We start from the raw sequence: 7,027 nt of genomic DNA, 5'->3' as shown, positions 1-7,027 counted from the left end.
AGAGTCGGAGATGTGAAAGTAGCATTTTTGAATAAACGATGATGTTTGACAGCTGTTGTGTTTGCTACTTGATAAACAAACCTATTAATTGATAAAAAGAAAGGATAATGGATATTGGGTAGCAGATTTGAAGAATCCAGTTCCTTTGAAATGGGGCAACCTGAAATCCTGATGGGGCAACCTGGCTTTTGACCCAGGTTGCCGCCCGGGCAACCTGGAAAAAAAAGGATTTTAACCCCTGATTTACCTTATAGATGTTTGCCTGTGTTTCTCTTATTATATATGTCACATGATTGAATAGTCCTATCATGGAATGCAGCTGATTTATAGAATTTCCTAATTAATTATGCAAATTCACATTTTGATGTGAAATGATACATAACTGGAGAAGCTGTAATTACCTTCAGACTCTTCAGGTTCGGTTGGTGCAGACAACACGCCAGTCTGGTCTCTCAGAAGACAGACAAGACACGTCATCATCACCATGGTTACGGCACACTGTCCCGCCATTCTGTAATAAAGAGGAGAGAAATTGACATGTGTGTATTATGTATTAACCATTGCAATATACACATATCTGAACTAGATTTAAATGCCGCTTTTTTATTCAGACTTAGTGATAATGATTTTATTTCTGTTCGTGTTTTTTAATTCTGATTCTTAATTTTGGTGGTGTATTGTTTGTTTGTTTGTTTATTATTTGCACAGCAGCAATAAAAAAATATACATAATAAATTAATAATGAATAAAACAGGTGCAGGAGGAGGGAAAAAGCTTATTTAGCTTATGCTAAGCCCTCCTCCTCTATAGTAACCAAAAGTAAACATAATTGAATTGAAATAAGGTATACATTCATAAGGAATTGTTATCAAAACAATTCAAACATGGGCAAAATGATACAATAACAATAATGAAACAGAAGTATACATAAATTGAGATGAAATGAAATTGATATGAAATAATACATATATACAGTCATTAGGGATTGTTATCATAATAATTCAAACATAGGCAAAATAAACAATAACAATAATGAAACAATAGTGTACATAATAATTCAAACATAGGCAAAATAAACAATAACAATAATGAAACAATAGTGTACATAAAAAATAATAACTGAAGATATGAATCTAATACAAGGGGCTGGGGTGGTTTATAAGATGGGCTTTCAGGGTATTTTTAAAAGTCAGAAAAGAGGAAATTGTTCGTATGTTTGTCTGAAGGCTGTTCCATAATGAGACACATTTGTATTTTACCGAGGATTGTGCTAATGACGTTCTTAAGAGGGGAATATGGAAATGAGCACTTTGTCGAGTTTGGTGTGAAAAAGGGACCATTATATGTGCCTGGAAGAGAACAGTTTAGGAATTTAAACGTAAATAGCATCAGGTGAAGTCTGTTTTTATCAAAAATATTCAAAATCTTAAGTTGAAGAAGTGTAGAAAAATCATCGCGATCCCAAAAGGATCCACCGTACACAAAAACAGCACATACGATATTTTCTTATATACTCGAGGAAGAAATTGCATATCCTAGTGACCTTGGCGAAATTCTAGTGGATGGCCCGAGTAGGCACATGTATTGAAAACGACCCTATAAGCTACTACGATTTTGACCGCACTTTACCCAGAAACAATGTAAATGGAGGGCAAGCAAACGTTTTCGGAAAAAAAAAACTCATTTACCTATGAGTTACTCTTACGCTGCACTAAAGCAGGAAGATGCCGTTGTACGAAAAAAAAAAAAACAAGAAAAAATGATTCAATCCAACATGCGCTTCAGATAAATAAAAACTAAAAAAAACTCTATCTAAATCCCAGAGACCCTCATATAAGAGTTTCCTATTTTACCCAGAAATACAGTACACTGGACCTGTCCGTATTGAATAAAGAAAAACTACAAAAACAGTGTCTTTAACCAACTTAACCAACTCGTTCTCAGGCAATAATCCTTCAGTTTTCTGGATCCATGGACATAACTAAAAGAGTACAAGTCTGAAGATCCAACAACAATGAAATTATCAGAGACGAAAACCTACATTCCCATTTCAGCAACCTCTATGGTGAGGATTCCGCAACAAACAAACAAGCAAGCAGAAACCACCCAATAGTTTACAAGTAGAAAGTGAACTAGTAGGGTATAGGTGTGACTGAAACAACAGTTCATCAATTTTTCGACCCTAAAAATCACAATTTTGTACATTTCAATGAAGAAGAAGCCATATAAGAATTTAACTGTGTGTAAAAGAACTTGTCAATATTGCATGTCAAACAAGGTGGAAGACGAAACTCATTTTATTTCAAACTGCCCCTTCTACGACCTCGAAAGAAAGGACCTGTTTGGAGAGGCCAAGAAATTGCACCCTAAGTTTTCCACGTTAACGGTCAAAAAGAAAAGTACTCTCCTCTTAAAATCACAAAACTCACACATTATAGAAAAAGTAGGATCATTCGTCTTCCACAGTCTCGGTAAAAAGTAGAACCCAATAAGTTACAATTTAGTGTTTTGTATATTGTTATCCCCCTGTTGTCCGTCTTTTTTTACGTTAGATGTACTTGCAATTAGCTTATGGGCAAGAACTTGCAATAAACTTTCAATTAAAGGCAGGAATTGCAGAGGCATATAATTCCAAATGAGGCCCTTGTTCAAATTTTCAACTTTTCCCCCTCCTTTTCTAACACTTTTCAAACAAAGTCATAGGTATAACTATGCATTATCCTAGTACATCAACATGTAAATAAATCAATGATTGAAACCTATCAAAACATTTTAAACGAAACTCACGGTTTGCTTTTCAGGTGAATTACCAATACAAATGTATCCGTCTTCTTTTCTCAAACATTGTAAGCCAAAATCAGGAATATACATTACTTACGTTCTTATCAGTATAGCGATGAATCCATGAATAATTGGTAACAACAACGGCAAAAATTCCAGCAAAATTCACCGTGCCTTGAAATTCTTGCCGGCGAACCAACTTGGTGTCCACTTGGCGTCCACTTGGCTTTCAAGTGCGTATGTATCTAGCATAGCATATGATATTATACCATGGACATGGATACTTCACTAGCAAAACAAAAGTTAATGGTCACCAAGGTAATTCGCAATGGGAAAAGCAATCTGATTATCGCGGACTTTGTTGCTTTTCTACCATGCTTGACAACGCTAATGCACAGCGGTGTCCATCGCAAATGACAGAAAATTAGTGCGAGAAACAGCAACAAAACATCACTTTTTAACGGACCCACGGTGATTAGGAAATGACACTGAATCTGTACTTGGTGCATCAAAAGCTGTAATTAGATTGTACAGTGGGGTCGTGTGGCGCAGTCGGTAGCGCGTTCGGCTCACACCTGAGAGGTCGCGGGTTCGAACCCTGCTCATGTCACCGATCTTGTGCCCTTGGGAAAGGCACTTTACACGACTTTCCTCACTTCACTCAGGTGTAAATGAGTACCTAGCTTCGGCTAGGGACGTCCCTCGGATAGGACGTTAAATGGAGGTCCCGTGTTTGGGAGAGCCATACCCCACGCACGTTAAAGAACCCACCGCACTTATCGAAAAGAGTAGGGGACCTTCCCGGTGTGAGTGGTTCAAACCTTACAGTCTGGTCTCGGGGTTGACATCTTTGAAAAGGTGATAGTCACCTGTTATGTCAATCCTTCCACAAATGTGGTAAATCTTCATAAATAAATAAATAAATAAATAGAAGACAGAAACTCTACACTCTCTTATTCAGGCATGTGGTTTACAATGTTTACGAAGATAACTTTACTTTGAAACTGACCTGTTATGATTAGGATGTAACAGAAGACCCTATGTATAGTATTAGCAATGCATTGAAAGTCATTGTTGAATTACACAGAAATGGTTCATCTTCGAAATATTGTTTTACTAACCTAATATTATGTGATGATTGGATACATTCCAAAGTAGTGGCTCTTTGTCCTGTCGTCATTCTAGAAAACTCCTAAAGGCCACTGGCCACTATTTTGAGCTCCCGTGGAAATATAACGTAAACATCTAAGAAATGAGTTGTCAAAATCACCTACTTGAGTGTTGAACTATAGATAGAAAACTCACATTGACAGGGTAGCTTGACCACCAAATTGTCCATTATTTGATTTGATTTGAATTATTTGGCTCTTTGTCCTGTCAAGGCCACAAACCACTATTTCGAGCTCCAATGGAAATGTAACGTGAACATCTAAGAAATGAGTTGTCAAAATCACCTATTTGAGTGTTGAACTATTGAAAACTCACATTGAAAGGTTAGCTTGACTAGACCACCAAATTGTCCATTTAGTCAAAAATTGTTGCTTTTCTTTCGGCAGAAACTCACCGTATCAATAAAATGATGGCCGGAATGGGGCCTGTGCGAATAGAGACCTTTGCCCTGTCAAAGAGTCGTCCTTGTTGAATAAAAGTAGCCTCTATCAGTATTCGGGAGGCGGCTATATACAAAGAGTCAAATAGATGGCATGCTAGGGGAGTTGGTTCACTAAAGAGTACAGTTCGGGTGCGGCAAACTGTACTCTCTAGTGGACCAACTCCCCCGGCATGGCATCTGTCTATTTGGCCAATTTTACTCTTTCCACCTGGTAGAGACTACGGTAATAAGGCAATGGCACTTGGTGCATAAAAGTTGTGATTGTTTGTTTAATAGATATCTATGTTTACCAAAGAAAAACAGTTCCTTCATCTTTCACTTCCTCTTCTTCTCCAAACATCTAAAAACACCGGTATTTCCTAACCGAACCTTTAAAAAAAAATCAAATTCACTAAGCTGCTAGATCGGTACATACAAGGCATGGAGCCCTGGCCATTTTGTCCGACATAAATGTTGAAATATCATTTTATTAGGAAAAAATGAATGAAGATAAAAAATGCATTTTTACCCCTAAACTTTAGAAATCGGAATTGGTTTCTGGTCAATGACCGCGCGGCCGCGCCGGGGAGGGCGTCGAATTTTAGATCCGCAGGCGCAGGTCAATGACCGCAGCAAGCCTTGATATCTCCAGTAAAGCAGTCATGACCAGCTGCAGCGATATCAAATCATTTTTATGAGAATAGATATGTTATTATATTTTGGTGTGGACAGGTAACACGTTACCATGCTAGCTAACGTCGACGCCATAGTTGGTAATCTTGGATGTTACAGAGAGGTTTTTGGCTAAGAATAACAGACGACATTATATATGTGTTTGAAAAAAATGCTCGGCAGCATAACAAATTCCACATTCTTTGACATATATTACTTGCTTTTCATTACAAAACCATTTCTCTACACAATCTTACATTTAACATCTTTAGCAGATTTTTCGTCAAGTCTTGTGACCCTTGCGGTATGGTGATATTAAGGTAATAGAAATGTTCAATACATTACTAGTATTGATATCTACCATGTTTCATGGAGGTAATAAAAGTGTGGGTGTGAAAATGAACCTGGTTCATCATACATGTATGGTCTACCAGCTCTTACGCCTCCACCCACGTCTGCAGACAAAACAGTTGGACAAGTCCACTTCAACTCCTCCCAGGGGAGTGGAGGCAGAAGAAATTGACATATATTACTTGCTTTTCATTACAAAACCATTTCTCTACACAATCTTACATTTAACATCTTTAGCAGATTTTTCAAGTCTTGTGACCCTTGCGGTATGGTGATATTAGAAATGTTCAATACATTGATATCTACCATGTTGCAGGGGGGTGATAAAAGTGTGGGTGTGAAAATGAACCTGGTTCATCATATATGCATAGTCTACCAGCTCCCACATCTACACCCACGTCTACAGACAAAACAGTTGGACAAGTCCACTTCTCCAAAAGGGAGGGGAACAGCATTAATTCTACATTCTAAGACATTTTTACTTGATTTTCATGACGAAACCACTTATCTGCAAACGTTACATATAACAGGTTTTCGTCACATCTTGTGACCATTGCAATTTTAGGGATTTTTTAGGGAATAAAAAGGTATTTCTATACTGTGTTAGACAAGACTACTTTGTGGGGGCATAACGTCAAGGAGATATGTTTATTCAATTTCTATATAATCTCCTGGCCTGAAGTCTCAAGTCTCAATTTCACTCTTCTAGAAGGGGTTTTGATTTTTGGCGTTTTACTGACGTGGTTTCAGGCGATTTTATAGTTTCATATCTCCGGTATATTGGATACTGCCTGGCCAAATTGATACTGTTTGTACCCACCAAAAATCTGCTTGTAGATAATCTTCATTCTGCCAGCGAGGTTGGTCCCACCCTACGCCTGCAGACAAGCCGCTCATAGAGACCTCGCCGTAAGTACTGAATTCTGCCTCTTCATACTACCTCACAGATCATACTACCTCACAGATCATACTACCTCACAGATCATACTACCTCACAGATCATACTACCTCACAGATCATACTACCTCACAGATCATACTACCTCACAGATCATACTACCTCACAGATCATACTACCTCACAGATCATACTACCTCACAGATCATACTACCTCACAGATCATACTACCTCACAGATCATACTACCTCACAGATCAGACTACCTCACAGATCAGACTAGGGAAATGTTTACGGGTTTTTTTCCAAACATGTAATCACCAGACATGGTGACGGTACAATCAAGTTTTTTTTCAACTTATATTAATGCCGCCACAAACACGGGACAAATACATGACAGGACAATACTCATTTTCACCTTAGCGAAGTGAGGAAAGTCGTGTAAAGTGTCTTTCCCAAGGGCACAAGATCGGTGGCATGTCAAGACTCGAACCCGGGACCTCTAGGTTCCGAGTCGCGCACTCTGCCGCTACGCCACACGACCCCACCAGTTTACGATTTTCCGACCGACCCTTGGAAAAACTCCCTCAACCTTAGCCTTTTTTTCGGTAGACCGATGACAAGACCATTATATTTTCGATCTGGCGGCTGAATTTCAATCCCTCAGAAACGTTTTACTTCTCGCATGTTCAGAAGCAAAATATCAGCTTAATTTAGCTTAATTTGTTATCATAATA

Source organism: Branchiostoma belcheri, unplaced genomic scaffold, assembly GCF_001625305.1.
Source record: "Branchiostoma belcheri isolate BF01 breed outbred unplaced genomic scaffold, Haploidv18h27 scaffold244, whole genome shotgun sequence".
NCBI lineage: Eukaryota > Metazoa > Chordata > Leptocardii > Amphioxiformes > Branchiostomatidae > Branchiostoma > Branchiostoma belcheri.
The sequence above is the reverse complement of the archived record's forward strand: the minus strand, read 5'-3'. Positions refer to the sequence as shown.